The following is a 22,168-nucleotide window of genomic DNA, read 5'->3' on the forward strand; positions in this document are numbered from 1 at the left end:
TCCATCGAAATAAGAAGCAAGAAATTCGTACGTGCAATACGAATCAGCGAAAAATAAGCACCACTACGAATCGCATTCGACTACTATTTTGGTCAAATTGTAATTTGCATCTCGGTAAACGATTTTCACACGAGCGCCCGCGGTTCATTGTTTCCGTGCAGCCAAGCGAAATCCGTGTTATCCGCTCGTGTTTGCTAAATTCTAGGTTACGTTAACGATATTGCATTAATTTAACGTTAGAGACGTTAATTTTGTTCCTTTGATCGACGATCCGCAAAAGTTAAAACCGATCCGGAAAACTAAAAAAGGCTAAAGCGCGAGAACGAAACGGGTGGAAAAATATATTCCGAGAAAATAACGTCGGGGGTTGGGTTGATGATAAAAAAAATATATAACCGCGCACGCACGCGTAACATTTTCGTGCGTAATTCCTCCGTATGCTCACGAACGGATCAGATTCAAGATTTAAGATCGATACCGGTGTTTTATTATCCATTTAGGTGGGTCAGCCAGAAAACGTATTTACGTATTTCTTAACTCAACGAACAAACTTTTACCATAAAGCTCCGTAAGTTCTCGTGAAATTGATAATCTCGATGATCGAGATAACGTGGCAAGTTTACGTGGAATACGAAATACACGTGTATTTGCATAACGAGCACGTTGTATAACGTAAGACAGAATCCTTGAACGAGCTTTATTCCATAGATTTTATAGATTAGACATTAATTATTCGATGGGTTATTATTATTTTCTCTTTTCGTCGTAATTACGAAAGAATTATATAGCAATGTTGGACGTCGAGAAGAGAGGGTACAACAACAGAATTTAATTAACAGATGAATTTCCGATGCTCGAACACGAACCGCACTCGACCAATGGAAGATTATGGATTCGCGAGTGAGGAAGTAAATACCGATTCCGGCTATGCATATTTTCGTGAAGTGGGATCGTATTCTTCCCGGGCACGACAAACACAGGCTGCAGTTGACGCGGTAAATAGAACGCCACGGCGATGTTCTCGGGGCGAATACGATGGCATAAACGATCAGGCGGGTATAAACGTTGGTCGTTAGGCAAATGGACTTGGACCCGAGCCTCGATTCGGGGAATAAACCCCGAGATCTGTTTATGATTTCGAATATATATATATACATACACAAAAAATTTGTGTATATTTACATATCGGACAGGATCCGGCAAATTTGAATATCTTGAAAATGGATCATCGTGATTTTCGTGTGACTGTGTGAAATAAACTATTCATAGGATAGGCTTTGCGTGCGAATGGACATCCTATCCCAGTTAGGTTATTCAATTGTTGATAATGAACGATTAATGAACTGGAAATGATGAATTACAAATCTCACTATTGTTCACACTGTCGTACGAGGTGCTTTTCCCCCCTTTTTTTTGGTAAAATATTATTACACGTTATTCATTTAACGTCACGAAATGGAATAGAACGTTCTGAGCTCTCACGAATAGTTGAATGATCGGACAGGATCTAGGTCAGATAACCTTCACGTTCCCTACGAATCGTTTCGAATAGAAACGTCTCTGTCAACTGTTCCTCGTATTCTTTCATCCTCGCAAGACTTCTCTTCTCTTTCCAGAGATTAAAGTGGATGTAGCGAAACTAACGAAGGGGGGAGATTTTAAATATTCTCGGTAAATAATTTCTCGTCATGTCACAATTTTAAACGCGATCGTTATCTAAATAAATCGTCACGCAAAAAAAATCGAATCAATATATCTCTTTTCAAAATCAGCATCGAATTAAAATAAACGGAGATGAAGTATCCCTGAAAAAGTATAAACACGAGATCAAATTTAAAAAAGAAAAATTATCGCTTGGCTTTTCTCATCTTTTCGCGACTTCACCATATATCCCCCCATAATCGTCTTCGTAGAGACACGGATTCATGTAGCGACTGCGCCTCCCTTACTTTCTCCCTTGATCCCTTGAAGATCAGCCGGTCGTAATTCAACCGTCCGTGATAAATCTTCGCGGCTTGGATGCCGTCACGATCGCGATGACCTGCGCCACGTTTGGAAAAATATACGGCCTGATCGGATCCTGTTGTTGGACAGGATTTTCGATCGAAGCCAGAAGACGTTCCGTTCGGAAGGCCACTTGTTAGGTTGCGTTCGAAATTACACGTTTCGGGGAAGATTGGGGGCGAGGTTGTAAGTTTCTCGCAGGTTATGCCCCAGCATCGAGTTAAGGAACAAGTTTGTTAGGGGTTGTCCGCTTTACACGGAGGTTATATCCGTTAGGCGAGAGTTAGAGTACGTACGCGGTAGAAAAATCAATATCCTCTCCTCAGTGCCTCCGTGCTTTAGGAGGTTTTTAATTAATGCACACGCGTAACCGTGCAAAGTTTTTTTTCAACATTTACAGCTCGCGCGTGACTGTGCTTCAAGCTTGATTACGCCGCGCTCTGTTTATTAATACGATTTTTTTTAGAGTGCTCCGTGCCTCTAATATCGCTCGAAACGCGTGGATTTCATTTCGCAATTAGCGCAAAGTATTTACTAGAATCCTCCATCCACGCTAATCAATCAAAGGTACATTCAATTTTCCTTTTTCTTCTTTTCTTTTTCTGAAAAATATCCCAACATTTGTTGCAATATCCGTTTTCCTGGGGGCGTTGCTCGAACAGCTTCAACAATATATAATGGAGCACACGTTATATCCTGTTCTCGTTGCTTTTAACATTCAAAAAACTAATCTAACCGGTTTAGAATGGACGAAGTTTCGATTTTATATTCGGATATGAATCTGTTCTTTACGCGATTTCGAGGTTGGTAAGTTTTCGAGGGAAGGGACGACTCGTTAATTCGCTTAAGAATAGGCAGCAGCCTGGAGGATCGACTACTTCTACTAGCCTCGGGAACGTTTCAAAGTTTAAAGAGGTGGAAGAATCGACTCTCGGATAAAAATTTTCCTGGGGCTGGGTAAGGGGGGGAAGGCTGTCCGACTTTCTTGGCCTGGGAACAGCCATGAAGCGGGCACCACGTGCGCCCCATTGTTTCGCTATCTCTCGGGCTTGATTACAATTTAGCTGGAACCACGGTGTATCGCATCTGAGACGCGGGGGAGGGTGCACGTGCAGGCAATACACACGTGACTATCTGAATGGCCGTGTTATTACATTCCTCGTTTCGCCGGCTATTAATACGCTCTGAGATGCGTACGTGTTATCGTGTGGAACGATACGAAAAGGGAGGAGAGGGGGCGTGGAGGCGTCGTCGCTTGTTTCTCGTCGTCGAGAACGCCTCGTATGGGAAAGGACCGAAATATGGCAGGGTTTAATAAAGGACATTGGCTTCCTCCCCCGAACTCGAGCACAGCTGTATTGCGAGAGACACTCGTGGCTTGTTTAATTAAGCGTCGCTGTGCCGCTTAATCTTCAAATTGCATCCGCCAACTTGAAACGCGCCAGACGAAATTTAATACTTTTTTCCTTCGTGGAAAAAACCTTAGGCACGGTCGTCTTGGGGCGGAAAAAAAACCTTCCCTCCCGTCAGTTACAGAGAATATTTCTGTAAACTGTATTTTCTCTCTCTCACCTTTTTCGATGGCAGATGCTTTTGGTAAAATTTTTAATATATAAATTTTTTGCATCCCTTCGACCAGCCTGGTCTGGTGTATCTTCGCCTGAGAATGTTATTCTCAAGTTTTTATCGATCCACCAAGTAACGGGGATGAGGAGGTTTAAAGTTTTTTGTATGGTAATGGAAAAGAAAGGTATAATAAGGTAAAAGTTGCGGAGAGATTCTTGATCGATTTCGGATTATTTTTTCGGGTGGGAGAAAATCGATAAGGTTTATATTCGACTGGAACACGTACGTGAAAGCGTGAAATTTATCGCCCGTGAGGCTAGATTCCTTAAGAAAATGAAGTTTGAAGGATGGCAAACACAAATCTGAGACCGGAATCCGGGAACAAACTGTAATTCCTATTTCGTCGGTGAATCTCAAATAGCCCAAGTGCACTTGCGCTTCCATTACCGGAGTTTCGCGAAGCAGAATTGACTTTGCGTTGTAAGAGCAAGTTTCAAACTGATCGGAATTAGGAAACGGAGAAAGGCCCTCTGCGTTCACGACTCATTATTGAAATTAAATCGATCGTGCTGGGAAACGTTCGTCGAACAAAGAGAATCGAAAAATCGTCCATCGATCAATTTCTTTTTCTTTTCTCTCGCAAATAGTTTCGCTCCGTCCAAGATTCGAACGATTCCTCCCGTATAATCATAATCATCCGCCATTTCAACCCTTATTGATCCTGTGCCAGTCGAATCCCAGAGCGGTTCCCACGATACACACCGCTCATATTTGCTACTTGAGCATCCTGAGTGCGTCGAGTGGCGTGCAAACTTCTCCGCTTACTTCTCGAATGCTCGGTGAACTAGTTTCAGCAACGATAGATTTTCGCTTCGCGATATAACTTACAACGGCCGGCGTCCAACATTAATGAAAACGCCCACTCCAATTTCCAATGCATCGCATGAACGATAATTATATGAAGATTTCCCCTCCCGTAATATTTCAATTACAGTTCAATTACGGATGGAATTCCATTATTCCGAACTCTATTTATTGGGAACGAAATTTTCATTAATGCTCGATTAAATGAACACTGGCCGAGCCGAGTATTATCTCAACTAGTGACGAGCATTGTTTCAATTGTACGAATACCGGGAACAAATGATGGGAGGGGAACGTAATGCGATACGTAATGTCGCCGTAACAAATACGAAGAAACGTGCCAGATAAAAATCGGCCAGCAGAAACCTCGTCTTGCAACGAGAAAATTCATCCAAACTGAAAATCCCGAGTTCAAGAAAATATTCAGTTGAAAGTTTCTGAATACGCTTTTTGAATACTCTTTACAACAACAATTATCAATTAAAAAAAATCTGAAAATTTACACTCAAAGTTTTCCCTTTACGTATTTTCACAAAGTTGTTATTTAAAAAGAGAAAATGAACAGACAAACTGAAATTTTCGTCGCTAAAAATGCGCAATTCCCCACAGACACACAATATCGTCACAATACAATTTATTAATTAAATTTCCTTATACTCGGAATCCATTTATCCAACCATGGTTATTCGAAATGAAAGATCAGAAACGATATACTCCCACCGTGTATAAATGATTACACGAACCGTTCAATTAAACGTCCTAACCCTAAATCCATTAAACGAACATCGATCGTCCATCGAACGCGCGCGAAAACAAATCGAATCGATCCATCCCATTCGCTCGAATTTGCGCAAGCACCCCGATAATACTTTGCGAACCCCCACGTAATCTCGACGTCTACGGTCCACACGATTCACCCGATCTGCATCAGGATCGGGGCATCGATTTCGCGGGCGGAACGTGCCGGGCTCCGTGTAGCCGCGGTCTGCTACGTTTTGGTCCATTAAGGCCGCAGGAAAATTGAATTCCGGCGCGACAGCGAGAGCGCAAGCTCGGATTAAATCGTTGCGGTCCACGGGCGAGACCGCGTTCGCTAATGAAGCGCGCTGCGTTGAATATAAAAGGGACATCTGCTAACCCTTTCGCCCCATCCCGCGACATCTTCGAGCGACCAATGTCGAAAGGAGGAGCAATTAAAAGCCTGGCTTTTTAGCTTTCGAATTGGGACTTGGAGAGCAATATCGAACGAAACGTTTTGATAATTTCTCTTACTCGTGATGATCGTTGAATTAGTTGTTGTTGAATTAGTTTCTTGGAAAACTTTGCGAGAAGTTGAGTATCTCTTAAAGATGAAAAATTATTCCATTCCACGCGTTTCGTGACAGTCTTTTTCGAACGAGAATGGAGAACGGAATTTATTTATCGATGTTTTCGTAACGTAACGTTCCTTTGGTGAAACGGTTAACTTAGGGACGAATCGTGAGAATGTCTTGAAGACTCATCGAGTTGGCTCGCAGTTGTTCCTCTATTTAAACAAGACCGACAATGGTAATGAGAATGCAAATGGCACGGAACAGAACCATCTTGCACACATCGAGGAATGATAAAAGAAAACGAGATTTTTCCTTCGAAACTCATTGAAATCGAAATTTCACTTTTCCTCGAATGATTCGTTGAAATATTATTCTTCTTCTCAATTATAAATTCCAAACTCCAATCCTCCTAACCTCCATCCATTCTGGTGTTTAAAATACACGTCAGACGTCGTCATTGACGAGTCCACCAGCAAAATCCAACATGAAACATTCTCCCATTTTCCTTTTCCTTCTCCTCATTTTCATCGTCACTGTAAATCCCAGATAAAGTTTGGTAGATTTGAATCTAGCCTTCGATATCCACTACTTGCTTCTCTCTCTCTCTCTCTTTCCCTACATCAGGAACATTAGCGAAATCCGAAATTACATGACTCGGTTCCAGTATTAGCTCCACCTATATCACGTGAATTTACGATAATGGGGAGAGGGAGAATTTTAAAAAACTCGTCGCTTTCGATATCCCAGCGTGACGTCCGCATCCACAACGGGATGAAAAACGCCCATCGGATCTGTGATTATCCTCTTATAAGGGGGAGGCGGCTTCTTATAAAGCGGACAGACTTCCGCAAAACGTTAACGCGAAGCTCGCAGCTTATATCAGCTGCCTGATTATTAAAAGTTAAATCTTGCTACTTTGCTGCGGAGAGGGGATGAAAGAGAGATAGAAGGAATCACCCTCCTTTTAACCTCTTTGCATAAAATTAAAGGTAATCGCATTCATTTCGCCGCCATCCCCCCATCCCGAAACGCTACCGAGGACATTACGGGAGGAGGAGAGGGAAGAGTCTGAATTTATAACGATGACAATGAAAATTTGTACCGAGTTTCGAGGGTTTTCCTTCTTTACCCGAGAGATCCAGAGAGAGAGAGAGATCTCTTCCCGCCCCGGCGATAATTAGGTTGAAATCTCTAGACACGATGATCGTCGTCGAGGATCCCGCCGTTCGTGACAGAGAGATTTCTGATGAGAGTGAACGCGCGCCGTTCCACCCTTCTATACTTTCATAACCTTCGAGTTAGCGGCCAAACTTTCCGGGAGGGTAGGGGAGGAAGAGGGAGATCCTGGAGGACGAAGCAAGCGACGAAGATTTCCATCAAAGTTAACGAATCTGGTAAACTCGCCCCATTCTTCCTCTCCGAACGAATTTCGAACGATTCTTGCCGAGAGACGCGATTTCTTTGCCAATTATGTGCCCCACGAGCGTATCCACGCCTTTCCACGCGTTCTCTCGCACTTTGGATGCAAGTTCAAGGGCCGAGGATGGATAGACAGAGGGAGGGAGGGATGCCGTCAAGTTGAAAAGGTGCATCGGTCTTTGAGGGAGCGCCACGAGGGAGGGGTGAGTATCCTTTGATACTCTTAGAGCGCGAAACACGCTTTAGACGAATTCCATCGGGGGAGGGAAACGTTACGCGGAATTATGGAGAATATTCCTTTCGTTAACCATCCGTGCCTCGGCCGCGGTATTCGTGGGAGAGCTGCTCGGGATTCTTCAAAGGGACGTAGCCGGCACGAGGCGGTTCATCCCTTTACCATACGGGAAGAAATTTGTGTATTCTGGTATTAATAGAAGAGGAAGAAAAACGGGGGTGGAGGGAAAAGGCGGCTGTGATGCGTGATCCGTTTCTTTTTTTTTTTTCAGAGCTAACTGGTAACAGAGATCGATCCGGGAGCGTGAAACGGTTCTTTCGGGATAATCGAAAACGTCGATGTAAGAAATTCGTCGAACGATCGATCATTATATGCCAACATTTTTTTCCTTTCTTTCTTCGCTTTGCATGGAATGGAATTTACTTAGGGAATTAGATTCGAATGTTGGCGGATTAATATTGTTAATTGGAAAACTTTTTGCCTCCCTCGTGGGGAGGAAAAAACTGCGTGACAGAAGGAGAGGAAGGTTAAATTAATTGTTCCAAGTGCAAAACGGGAAAGGAACAATTTCCTTGAGAATTCTCTGATTCCTCTCGAGTACGCTTCGTCACGGTGGATGTCGTTGGTTAGGGATAAATAAAAAATCACCCCCTCCTCCCTTCCCCTCGGGGATCTAAAACTCGGCGGGGAAGGTGAATTAAAACTGTCTCCGCGAGGAAACATTTATCAACATCCGTAGAGATGATTCGCATTTTATGGCGTTCCGTTCTCGATCGATCTCTCGTATTTCCGTCCCAAAACAGAAAATTCGACCGAATTTCCTCCCCCCAGTGTCTTACCGCCAAGTTACGACCCTTTCGATTCGATATCGAATCCCTCTCTCTTCGTTTTTCGACGAACGAAAGACGTCGAGTCACTCGAAATCTTGCTAGTAGTAATAGTAGTGGTAGTAGTAGTAGTAGTAGTAGTAGTAAAACCGTCATTAGTCAGACACTGGCTTTTATTTACCTTGTTCTCGAAGAATTATATAGCTCTTAAAGTTTTCCATGGAGAAGGCAATATAACTTTTTTAAACATTAAACGACACGTACACCTCTCTCCTTAATGCCCCTTTTTTCTCCCCCCTCTCTTGATTGTTTCTTAGTGTAGAACGAGGAGCTAATATCCTGTTTTGCGAACTTTCAACCTTTGTATCGGCCACGGGGAGTACAAGGTGTACTATTATATGAGAAAAAGAACAGTGGCCGATGTCTTTGGAGAATGTTTAACCTCGTTGATCTAATAAAAAGCTTCGTGTTCAGGAGTTCACTAAGTATGATGGGAGGGGACGGGGATGGAAAGTTCTTTGTCGTGGAAAAGATTTTATTATTGATAATTGGAGGATCTTAAAAGCAGTTAATACAATTAATGTATAAATAAGTGGAGTGGAGAGAGCAACGTCATCATCTATATCATGTACGCGATAATAAATTTTATTAATTAAAAAGTACATTTAAAAAAAATCATCGTTCACTCCGTGTACATTCTAATAGCTCTAATAGATATTCTATTATTTTGCATTAATATTTTAATTTTTCTTGATATTTGAATGCACTTCGTGTCGAAAAATTATTTTCGACATGTTTGAAACAAAATTATACGCATTTAGTAAAATTGTAAAACTTTTAGTTCGTGTATATTTTGTTTGAATATTTTATATGACGTTTATTGAAATTTCCAAGCCAACTATTTTATCGAATTATTCGTTTTTCTCCCCTCTTTTTCTCTCTCTTATATCCAATTGAAATAATTTTTGTATCCTTTTTTTCTTTTTTTCTTTTTTTGACGAGTAATGATATTATGCAGTTAGGTTCGTTATTGTTCGTTATTACTTGTCAAGACAGTTTCTTGCCGCGGGAGATGGTAAATTGCAGTGATTTCTTCAATGAGACATCGAATTTTCAACTAGGAGAAATATTTCTCCAACTTCCAGCTAATTAAATGGTGGAATAAGCTCTTCTCTATTGATTTTCCAACGTGTCCTCGGGCATATGTTAATAATATAAGCAGACCTGTAATATATCCATCTTCTTAAAATATTTATCAAAAATCCTTGTTTGCCTTCCTGTGATATAACTTTCATAGAATTGAACATTTAAACATTTTGATACGTCGACGTTATACATATGCATTCGCGTCTTTTCTTTTTTATAATAATTACTTTTGAAGAAAGTTTTACTTTTGGAAATTAGAAATGGATATCGAATTGGATGGATGGATTTTTAAGGATAACATCGTGACGATCGTGTCGTGGAACATTTGCACAACCGATCTTGTGATTGTGACACGTTGATACCACGTATCCGCCGTGTCACGTTGAAAACAATCCTTGTCTGTGATGCGCTTTGAATAATGGCTGTCCCCGCGAACGCTCGACACAGGTTCTACACGATTAGAGAGCAGAATAATGTGGGATCATGAACACCTGTTACAGTGGTGATACATATATATATAAAAGAAAGACAGTCTGATCACAAAGCACAGTAGCGAAGTGGACTAAAGTACCGTCTTTACATGAGGAAAAGCATCTAGAGTTCGATTCTTCTTCGAGGGTTGAAAGATTTTATTTCCATTTTCCTTGATGGATTTTATTCCAAATGGCATATTTAATAAAATAATTTATATACAAAATAATTTTCTTAAAAAAAAATGAAGATTTTGAAAAGAATTTAAAAAATATATTTCAAACTATATATATTTTCTATTATTTGAATAATAGAATATATTATTGAAAAAATACATTATTTAAAATTTAAAAATATATTCGTGTTAGATACAAAAGATTTCGAAACAAAAAATATGATAAGAAAATAACAAATAAAAAATGTGATGTAATATCGATATTAAAAAAGCATTTTTTAAAATAAGTACGATAGGAAAATGATGTTTAAAAAACATACGAAACCAATATTAATTAAAAATTGTAAAAAGAAGAAAAATACATAGTATCGTTACGCCATTCATCAAATTTCTACAAGGCATTGTTACGATTTTCAACCGTATGAGCTTCTTGAATAAAAACGATACACATGGGATCAGAGTCGAATATCGATGATGAAATTTCAACAGTTTTCTCTCGAAAGATGATCGTAAAAATAAATTTCGTGATAGAGATATATACAATTGGAAATGATGAAAAAAAAAAAAAAACAAAAATAGCGAAGCGTAAGCTAATATGCTTGCTCGAATAAAATGCATAACTTCATCAAGGATTCAACGCTCGACCTGTGTCATGGTGCGAGGTTCAACGAGCTAATGAAATTACAAGGGTATTTTAATGCGATTCTTCCATAATATCGTTACACGATACTCTATTTTCGATAGCAACGGATGAGACCAAATCTAGTTGTCTCTTTGTAATTTATACCTGGTTGGATCCCACAAATCCTCTGATATGCAAATTCACGATTCGAATCGGAGGCAAGTGTCTCGTAGACCGAGAGAATTTGTCCGTAACGCGATTGATAAATTTGAACAGCCGACGTAATATTCGCGTTAAGATCGATACGTGTTTCCAAGATGTTTGGAGGCCTTGCCTTTGCTACGTGTTGAAATTTAATCATCTCGGAACACAAGTGATGCTTGTCAATCGGATTTATAGATGGATAGATGGATTATTTGTTTCACGATCTATGTACAATCGATATTGCATCGAGTTTGTTTTGATTCGAAATACTCTAGTTTGTTCCACAAGTAAATATTACCTAGATTATTTCCTTTTAAAAAAAGGTAAAGTAAAAATAAATAATAAATTCAAAATTACCTGCAAAATATTCTTTCAATAACAACGTATTTAGAGTACTTAAAGGGTATTCTTTCCATTTACTTATTCTCATTTATTTCTTTCACGCAATATAGTAATAACTTACTTTCTCCATACCTATGTAGTAATTTCAGATTTCCACGTCAATTCTCCTCCAATCTGATCATCAGAAACTTGTTATCTTTCCGTGAAAGGAAGAGATCCAATCGAAGAGCTATCCACGCGCCGGTTTCGTTCGATCCTCGAAACAAAAACCTCCCTCCCTCCCCCGTTCCAGATACAGCCACCTAGAAAAAAGGTTTCACGAGAGATCATCTCCGAAACTCTCTTCACGGATCGAAGTCATTCCCCGCGGCCTGTGAGCGTATCTGTGGATTTTACGAGTGCCAGAAATTTTCTCGACTTTCCCCGGGAAGATGCTTTCGCGAGGATGGGGGTGGGAATTCCGGCTTAGAAAACAGGATTGGTAGCGTCTCGCGACCCTGAGACTGGGCAGGCGTGAAATCCTGGAAGGACCCGATCCAATCTGCTTGTAAAAGCAGCGTACGCCGCAGAGTGTGGAGCAATCTACCTCCCTCCTCTCTTTCTCTCTTCTTCCCTCTATCTCGTCGTCTTTCTCCCTCTTTCTCTGTCTCTCGTCCCTCTGCTCTCACAAATCCCGAGACAGACCCGCAATCTCGATGGATTACGTACACTCGGGCGCGATTTTACAGTGCAACAGGGAGCCAGAGGGCTGCGAATATCTGCCTGGAAACTTCGTAAGTCCGACGACGTTGAGTCCTTGTCCAGTAAATTTCCAAGGATCGGGTCGCCTTTCCTTTCATCCGGCCCATTTCGCGTTAGATATAAATTTCTTTTTTTACGTTTTTCTTTTTTTCCTTTTTTTCTATCTCGACGAACAACAACACATTTTCGCGCGACAAGTTGTTACTGGAAACGAGAGGTGGAAAGATTCGATTAGGTTGTCGAAGGTTAGAAAGATGAATCGTAATAAGATCGTTGAATAAGAGATTTATGGGGGGTCCAAGAAAATATGAAGGTAACACTATCGGGAATCGAATTTATTTCCCTTCGCGTGCCGGATCACCACCCTCATCGTTTCCTTTCTTGCCCTTGCCGTTGATCTTGCTTAATGGGCCCGATCTTACACATAGTTTCCAATTCTTTTCTTGAAATCTAGAAAAATCACCCGTCTCTTTGCCCTTTTTTAACCAGTAAGAAAAAATACTTAATAACTTTTTTTTACGATAGCTATTAGATTATAAAAGTCTTTACTTATCGTAAAGACAATTGATTTCGAAAATTTAATCTGCCTTAGTTGAATATATGTTTATTGACCATTACAACAATATCGAAATTTCATTCACAAAAAATAAAAGCTATCCTATGACTTTTGAACAAGAATGCGATTAATACAAATGATGCGATGCATACTGAATAATAGAAAAATACATCGTTTTATAAGACAGAAGAAAAAAAATTATTTTATCCGTGATTATAAATTAAAAGCTATCCCGTTTCACCAACTCTATACCAATCACTCGCTCGCGAGGATCAAGCTTCGACTGTGTGCACGCTCCAATTAATCCTCGCTTCTTTCCGGTTCAGGGAATCCGATAGTTCGGCCCTCGTTACCCGTCCTTTTTATGCCCTCTCAGTCCTTATAATTCGATAATTCTCGTGTTCCCCTTCCCCTCGTCCTCGCCCCCTCCCTTCTCCCCGCTAATTCATGATCCAATAGGGAAAAGTTTCGGTAAGGGGTTGGAAAAAGAAATATCCCTGGCGGCGAGGGATCGTCGTTAGAAACGAACAAGGATTGTTTCGCGGCGAAGAGATTTCCGGATATCCGGGGATCCCCAGTTCCCAGAGATTGGAGAAAGGATTTTCGAAACAGGATGGCCATCGTCCTCCTCATCACGATTCCCCTTGATACGATTTTGGCCGCGACATCCACGGCCAAACTTGGCGGAAATTATTCTCCCTCGACTCCATTGACATATGAACCAAGTTGTGTACCAACAGAATACAAGTTCTATCCGTTGAATTAGTTCGAATAGGGGATTCAAAGGGGGGATCCGCGTATTCGAGAAGTTCGATCGGGATATTGGAAGGAATATCAAAGGTTTTTTCCCTTCTTTATGAATTACGAAGGGAAGGAAGAAACGTCGTGATAAATTTATGAGGATGGCTTTCTTTCCTCTACTCCACAGTCGAAGTCCATTTTGTTTTTTTTTTCTTTTCTTTCATACAAAAGTTGCTTTTCATATATTCCTCCCATGCATAGCTCTTAGAGTCTCCTTTCTTTTTTTAACGCGTCTACCTCTCGTCTTTCTTTCTTTCTGGAAAGGAGAAGAGGTATAACGATGCCATGATACCGCAGTCAAAGTGGAAGTCAAGATGAAGGATCGATAATTAAGTCGCTTATACTACTTTCCTTTCACAAAGGATATTTTTCTGGCAATTTTCTGTCCGTGAACATACGTCGCAACATTCTGTTCTTGTCGCTTCCTTTTTCTTTAAATTACGAGCCAATATCCAAAACAACGATGACAGTAATTCAATTCAGTTTCGAGAGAGTTCGTTGGATGTTGAGTTTTCTTTTGATTGTGATGACCATCGTAAATATGTAGGCTCACAGAGGATGGAGATATAAATAAACTGATGAACAGTTAACGAATAATTAACGCATTAATTATGGTTAATTACACGGCTCGCAAAGGATTTCGATTGTTCGAGTTTAAAAAAATTTTATACGCAATTCCAGGCGCGTTCTAATTAAAACTTCCTAGGAGGAATATCTTTTAATTTAAAAACTTTTATATCCAGGAAAATGTGATGGTTAAATGAGACGCGAGGAAAATGATGATTTTTAAACAAAATTTCATCCCATCCTACTGTTGAACCGTGCGCTTCAATTCGGACATGTTAATTACTCTCCACGCGAGCGGGACACACTCGTGCTTATCTGGAACACGCGTTCTAACACGTTCACAACGTTCAACCTTTTCATTTTCTATGTTAAATTCATCCGGAAAATACAGTACCTCTTTTCATTTGCGCTCGTTTTACGGATAATGACACGTCATTCTACGTTGTCGTGAAAAAAATCCACGCTCGTTAGAAGTTCGTTTCATTTCTGGCCTCAAGATTTTTCACTGAATCGGTGTCGAAATACTTATAGGATTGCTGATGACGATGGAAGCAAGTTTCAATATACCGTCGGATAGAGATTATTCTAGAAAATGAAGTAAATTGAAGGAAAATATGTTTTCTTTTTTTTCGAAATCGTGCTCGAAATTATCTTCAAACATATATCGTGAATTTGCTTAATTTCGAAATGGATGTTATTTTATCGTATAAAGTTAAACAGAAGATGCAGGATTTGAGTCATTTGAGAACTGGTTTAAAATTGAGTACACGAGTAATTAATTTATAGATTAAATTTAGATTTTGTATACTATTCATGAAATATAATAATTCATCCGTTTCAGTTTTATTAAAATATTTAAAATCGAATCTGTCAAACTATTCGTAATATTCTTAGTTCTCGCGTGTTTCATATATTTCACATTTTTACGTACTCGTTTTATATTTTACGTTACACGCTGTTCCATCTAGCTCTGCTTGAAATTAAAATTGAACGAGGAAAAATATATCGCGATCCCGATACATGGAAAGGGCAATAAATTTTTTACCCTTTTTCATTTCACAAAAGTCACAACGCGTTTTCAAAAGGCAGTGATAATTATATCATCGGGATGATATGATTTTAATCCGATTCATTTTCCCGAGGAAGAATCAAGAGTTAAATCCGTCTTAATCCAACTTGATTCGATAAAAAAATTGAAACTCACCTTTTTTATTAATTAAATATTAACGAACGAAGGGACGAAGCTCGTCGAACAATTTTTATCAGAAGAATCTGATAAACAGTCCAAACAAATTCAAACAATACATTTCCAAAAAAAAACGAACGAAAACAATCTCCCAATCTCCAGGCAAGTGACAAACGCAGACTTGGAATTACGTAAACAGTACCACCACGTCTCTTTGCTCTTCGACATCCTGCAAATTCCTCTCCAACCTTTCAAACAATCCTAAAAGACCGTCCTTAAATGCACACCCTTTCAAGCATTCTCCAAGTCTTCTGCAAGCCTTGGCTGCGGATGGTCCATCGTGACTCGCGGGTTTCTATCAACAACCGAGATCGAGTCGAGGTTTTTTTTAGCGCGTTTCCACCCGCGTGGCGGGTTATTATTAACGAAAAAAATGGCCGCTCTCTCTCTCTCTCTCTCTCCAATACTCCTCCATTTCAGATTTAGGTCGCGAGATAGAGACGCACGATGCTCGGACGCTTATCGTGCCCCTGCTTGTTTCTTTGCACGCTTCTTATCTCCGTATCCAAATGATCTCCCCCTCTTTACCTCTGCTGAGGGGGTGGTTTCTTTCGCGAGGGGAGAAAAGGAGGGGAGGTCGAGCTCACTTTGCTCGCTACCCTTTCGTTCCGGATGAAAAAATCCGGATGAAACATCGAGCTCTCTCCGCTCTTTTTATCCACAAGCGTGGCGTAAGCATCAGACCGGAAGTCGTGCCGGTTTTATCCTCGCGACGTGTCGTCCGATCTTCCTCTTGAAATTTCCTTGACTCCTGGAAGATGCAGTTATGTAAAGTTATACGTGTGCGTGTGTATGTGCTTGTATAATTGTGCGCAGTGGGTGTTACGCGCATTTATTAATTTTGTTTTTGCAGTATTTAACACGATTCGTCACCGCCGTTTAAAGGGAAATATTTTGGTTACGTTACAATTTCGTACGAAAAAATATATATGTGTGTGTGTGTGTGTGTGTGTGTAGAAAAATGAAACGAGAAAATTAGTAATTAGTTTGGTTATTTTAAAAAGTTGATTGCTTCTTTTTGTAATGAGCATAATCACTCTTCGTGAAATAGAAACGAAATTTCACGGAAATTAACAACACGTTTGTCACGCGTACGAGGGATTGTAACGAGTTTGTTAATTAGATTTTGGTACATTAAATTTTTTTATATTTAATAAGTGAAAAATTTTCGCGCGACTACGTAAATTTGACGCTAAAAAAAAAATGTAAAATTCCTTTCGAAATAAAGATATTCGAATGTTATTGTTTTCTTGTAGACGAAGTCGATGTTGACAATTCAAAAACATCTTCGAGGAGATTTCATCGAAGCGGAAATAAGAGTTTAATAAAAATCGCAAGATTTTCGACTTGCTATTCGATTGATATTCTTTTTCTTCCCCCCCCCCCCTCAATTGTGCGGGGTCAAAGAAAAATTTGTAAGTCAGAGTGGAAATTTGCCGTAGGAACATTTTCCTCCAATATGGTGAAATTCTCAATCTGAGGAATCACGGATTCAAGATTGGCCCTATTTACTCCCTAGGATTCTTGTCTCTGCGCGAAGAGGGCGAATCGAGAAAATGCAAATCACGGTTACTTGTGAATGCAAATTGTTCGATGAAAGGTAGATTCAATCATCGTTAACCTTAGGCGGCCCTTATTAATTAATCTCCAAAGGTATTAAAAACGGCTCGACGGCTTATCGTATAGCTTCTATTAAGATCAACAACCTGATTAAGAACTCGAACATCGAGCCGGGCAATCGATCAATTTCTTAAACAGCTTTCATAATCCGAAACGTAATTGTACGTTCGAATAATTACATATTCGAATTTAAAGTTTGTTCGTTTAAAGATAATTTGATGAAATTCCTCTTTAAAATTGAAATTGGCATGGAAAGTATTTATAAAAATCGAACGAATCGGCTTCCAATCTTTGATCGCTTTGATTCGCGTGAAAAGTTCAAATATCTCGCGATCAATCGTTATTCGCGTTATTATTCGTTAAAAAAAAAAACGATTTAATCAGAATCAAAATTAACATCGACCTTTTGATTTCCATTCATTATTCATTATTCGAATCAACGATGCATTGAAAACGTGTACAGAGAAGAGGATTTAAAATATAAAAGGAACGATCTATATCGATTAAGTTGAGAGACAGATTTGCAAAATGTGATAATATGTTGTTTGATCGATCAAAAGTTACTTGTGGAATATATTTTTTCATATTTCATCCCGTGAAAAAGGAATATTAATTGATATTGACATCAAAAAAAAAAAAACTTTTTCCGATATCTATAACAATCAAAATAAAAAAAAATAGAAATGTATTTGTATTTATAACGAGAAAATCTTTATTTTTAATCACTTTTCAAAATATTTAACTTATAATATAGAATATCTCGATGTGTATAATATTTTAAAAAATTAGACAATAATCCAATCAACAAGAACACCTACAAACAAACAATACTTTTCTCAAAATTATCAAAAGTGTAATCTTCAAATTGACAATCAAATTGACAGTTTCATTAACAAAGTATCAAGTATTTCTAAACAACATTCAATCTCTAATTTCAAATCCCTCTATATTTTACCCCCGATTGTTAAGAAAAACCATCATTATTTTATATAATCGCGAGAAGCGCAATAATTTTCCACGATCATTCCACATCACCCCGCCGTCTGGATTTTATGACAGATATAAAATTCCACGATCAAGAGGATGATCGGCCACACAGTTAGCCCCAGATACCTCCGAAGAAGTGTTTTTCCCTTGCACAGTCTCTAAACTCGTATCTATACACTTTTACGACAGTCGGTTTCGTCGAATAAGTCATCGATGCCGATATAAGAAGCGGTATCGCCACCATATGTTTCCACGTGTGTGACGTGAAAATGCAAATAGCGCAATGGCGTCCGCCGCGATACGCAGCGGACGTCTTTAATTTATATGCGAGCCACGCTCGCAAGATTTACGAGCACCACAGGATCAAGCATCCCAAACTTGCAGCAGGGGGAGGGAAAAAAAAAAAAAAAGAAAAAGAAAACTTTTCCTTCTTTCCTTCCTGGTAAAAATTCTTCTCGCTGGACAATTAATTAATCCGATTCTGCAATCCTCGCGACCTCTGTGTTCTTGATCACACATACACACACACATACACACACATACACAGAGGTGATCTCTTCGAGCGAAATACGAATGGGGGGGGTTTCAACGAGGGAAGAATACGAATTAAGAATATCTTGAGAGGTCTTAGTGGATTAAATCGATTGTTTGAATAATTGTCTGTGGTGAACTATCTTGGACCATCTTTAGATTAGTAGATTATCTTTCATAGGAAATGTAGTACTTGTACGAATAAAGGGAGCTAATTTATTTATTTCAATCGAAAATTTATTTTAATTTTAGTTTTGAAAATAACTCGATTTCACGTGATTTCCTTTCTTTAAATAAAATCTTGTCAATGAAAAGTTGTGGATTATAAATTCCAGTAACGAGAATCAATTTTAAATTTCCTTCTCACGAAAACATTCTTTGATAAAACGTGATCTTGCTTCGTTTGTGTGCAACACAACTTAATATTCAAGAATAAAAATATAAATTTCTTGCATAAATGTAGATTTCTATGAAGGATATTCTAAACTTTTAATTTCAACTTGTGATTTTTTTTTTTTACAAAATTGCAATTCTATAAAAATTCGAAACTGTTCAAAAAAAAAAAATTAATATCGCACTTTCAATTTTCATTCCAACGATTTGGAATACGTGGGAAGGAAGGATCCTCACATCCCTGACAGCATCGTCTTCAACGATATATACTCGAAATAATCCCCGCCACGATATATGGGCTCGTTCGTATTAGACTTTGATTACCCAGCTGGCGTTCCAAACCCTCCTCCACAAAGGGTTTATGGGGTTATATAATCCTGCTCTCTCAGCCTTCGCCACCAGTCTTCTTTCGGTCGAATCTGGGCCGCCTGTAAAATAATAGATGCCGGATACCCGATGTTTCATTGCCCGTTTTACAGCTTTGCAAGTGAAACACCGACGATCTCTCTCGTCTATTCGTAATTGAATCTTGAATCCGGTGCACGATTAACAAATCGCCAGGACTGGCGGGCAAATGGAAGGGAAAAGAACGAAAGAGAACCGATTATTATTCGAACTCGTCGGGACGAATCTCTCAGTTTTAATCCCCTTCACGATAAGTCCGTGGTTTTAATTTAATTGGTGGAAGAAAGAAAGAGAGAGAGAGAAGGAGAGAGAGTCCATTTCGAGGACAGTAGTTTCAACCGTTCTTCGCGGGAAAGGGAATCGCGGAAATTAGAAGAAAAATTTATGAAGTACTAGGAGAGAGGTTTCACTTTTGGATGGAGGATTGGATGATGTATAGATATGGACGAATATGTCTGGGAATACGAGTGGATGGAAGATAATTTTACGTGTGTAAGTACGTGGAAGGAAGTAGTTATAACGTTTCCTCGTCGGAGAAAATTTCGAGAAAGTTTGATTAATCGATTGGCCGGATACTTTAACAATTAATTAATCGAATGGAAAATTATCCTACGAGCGAGAATGAATGTGTAACGAAAAATTTTGTTATTCAAGAGAAAATGATTCTTATTCTTCGAATACAGAATAACTTTCGAGAATTACTTACTGAAAAATAAAATTTCGAAAAAAATATTTTTCTTCCTTTCTTGTTTCTCTTCCCAGATACGGAACAAGGTATGTTGAAGGTCGATCAATTTTTCCACAAGTTTTTCGGCCCGTGATTATTACGAACGTCACCGGGGCCATTAACAATGCAAGGGGGTACAACTATTCACGAGGTATGAATTTCAAGGTTGGATTAATAAAGGATAGTATAGCATCTTGGTGAGCCCTCACCCGGAATTAAATTTCCCCTTGTAAACTGTAGGTATAGTTTGCATAGCCATTACGAGCCTCCCGAGCCACTTTACTGTTCCGCCTCAGTGTCGTGTTATCGCGGTTCCACTCTGTCGTGTCTGTATTAAATTAGTAGCCATTGCTTTATAGCCTCCGTCCTATGCGCCCTTCAACTTGTTTCTTACCGTCCAAAAATATTTGTCTGTCTCTGGGATAATTTCCAGTCCGGCTGGCAATTCGATTCGCTCACTTGATTTCATCGTTATAAATTCGTAGTTGGAAATTCAGGTGAACGTTGTCACGATAACGTTTAATTATATTAAAAGATTCGAATATATTTACTCTTGTCCACTTGACGGATCGTTTCCCGCGAAACGAATAAAATTGTAGAAACAGATTAATATTATCGATGGAATATGAAATATGAAGTGATAGAGTGCAGGTAGGTAGGTTAAGTGAAAAGTGTTAAATATCTTGAAAATAGAATTTAGGAAGATATTGGCAGAAATATCACGATAAAATTTATTAAAAATTGGAGAGATCTGAGATTTTTTTCACAGAGTTTTTAGCGTTGAAGTTTTTTAAAACGTAAAGCTTGCTCTTTTGGTGTAAAAATCAAGGATCAAGTGAAATAAACTATGATTTTTCCAAAATTTTTCTTGCTTCCAAACACGATTAACAATCAAACATATCAATAATGACGATCTATCGCATGCCTTATAAATAAACGTCCATAAATTACATTTTGCATAGATCAGTGATTTCGAAAATTAAAATTTTGATTCTCGTCAAAACTTGATACAACTGCAACAAAATAAACTTCGTTCAATTACTATTGTCACACAAGAAAAAGAAAAGAAATAATCGAAAAGATATTTTGCCTTTCCCAGATTTACATTAATTTATTTGAAGCAAAAAAAAAAAAAAAAAAAGAAAAATTAAGCATGGAATACGACACGAATACGGCCAATATTTGCACAGACCTCGGAATCTGTCACGGACATGCGAATAGATCGTATTTCCGCTCTGCTCCTAGAATTATTTTTGTTAACTGTCACCGCTCCGCGAATCTCATAAATCTCTGTAGCCGCACGATCTTTTGTTCGTCGTATTCACAGTTTGACAAAGCTGGCCGGACATTCCCAGAAAAATACGAGATTCGACTTACGTGAAATATTACGCGAACGATCCTCTCGAAATGTAGGAAATCCAATGTTATTCCGTTTCGCGAAAGAAATCATTTGCATAATGTTCCGTTCCCGGACAAAACGAACGCCAAATTTATTATTTTATTGTTGAAACGGTTAAAAGTCTGTCCGCGTTTTTTAATACTTTCCCCAACGCGATTTTCCATCCTTCGAACTATTATATTTGAACGTTGCATCAAACGTTGTTCGTTTAAAGCGAATATTGGATAGATGCTCTTTCAAGTTGGTGGTTCATTTTCTCGAATATCAATTTACTTTCTTTCAAAACAATTTATGAATTTTTATTTTCTTAAATAATATCCTCTCTTGCGTGTCCTCATATTAAATTTAACAAAAGTTTAATTTCCATAAAAATTCCGAATAAACTTTATTGTTATAACAATAATTATAACATTAGTTGTTATAATTCTTAAGATATATTTCACTTGGTCCATCGATGCTCGAATATCGAAGAAACGATACTTTTAATATATCTCGTTCAAAGTATTTCTAATTCTTCGTATTAAATGATATTCCCACGTTTCTCGAAAATATAGACAAGCTATTCGACTTGTATCCGAGTATTTCATATTTTCGTCCTTTAGGTAAAATTTCTCTCCGCGCAATATAAACTTTTTCCACGCGCCATCAAAATATTATCGCGGAATAAAGTAGCAAAATATTTATTAAAAGAAGATCTCCACTCTCCTTACCATTTCGACATATAATAATTTTATATATGAAATCCACCAAAAGCGAACGCAAAGTCGGCAACGTTCTTTTCATTAATTATTTTAGTTTACATCATGCATAAGTTTAATCCGCGAACAAACGGCGAGGAACAGTTGGAGCTGGAAGTCCACAGTTTACGATCGTTGTTAAACGAAACAGAGTATAAGAATGCGGAGGATCTATTCAGAGGGGGTGTTGGGCTGTTTTGCATTCAGAATATGCGGTTCCGGATGGTCTGGCGACCCAAAGACTCTAACCTCGAGTTTGCCTCCCCGTTA

General features: G+C 38.8%; 1 protein-coding gene across 9 annotated transcripts in view; it reads right to left on the reverse strand.

Annotated features, from left to right (window-relative positions):
- LOC107995327 (protein artichoke-like) overlaps positions 1 to 22,168 on the reverse strand; it is a 193,426-nt gene that overhangs the window by 7,448 nt on the left and 163,810 nt on the right. Inside the window, exon 1 of one of the 9 annotated variants that reach the window (XM_062078232.1) lies at positions 18,955 to 19,817. The exons of 6 other annotated variants lie outside the window; for them this stretch is intronic. The gene's annotated coding sequence lies outside the window, so the exon portion shown is untranslated. Of the gene's footprint in view, positions 1 to 11,309; positions 17,355 to 18,954; positions 19,818 to 22,168 lie in introns of those variants that run through there. 2 more of the 9 variants (XM_017052770.3, XM_062078229.1) reach the window with 2 other exon arrangements.

Source organism: Apis cerana, linkage group LG8 (assembly GCF_029169275.1).
Source record: "Apis cerana isolate GH-2021 linkage group LG8, AcerK_1.0, whole genome shotgun sequence".
NCBI lineage: Eukaryota > Metazoa > Arthropoda > Insecta > Hymenoptera > Apidae > Apis > Apis cerana.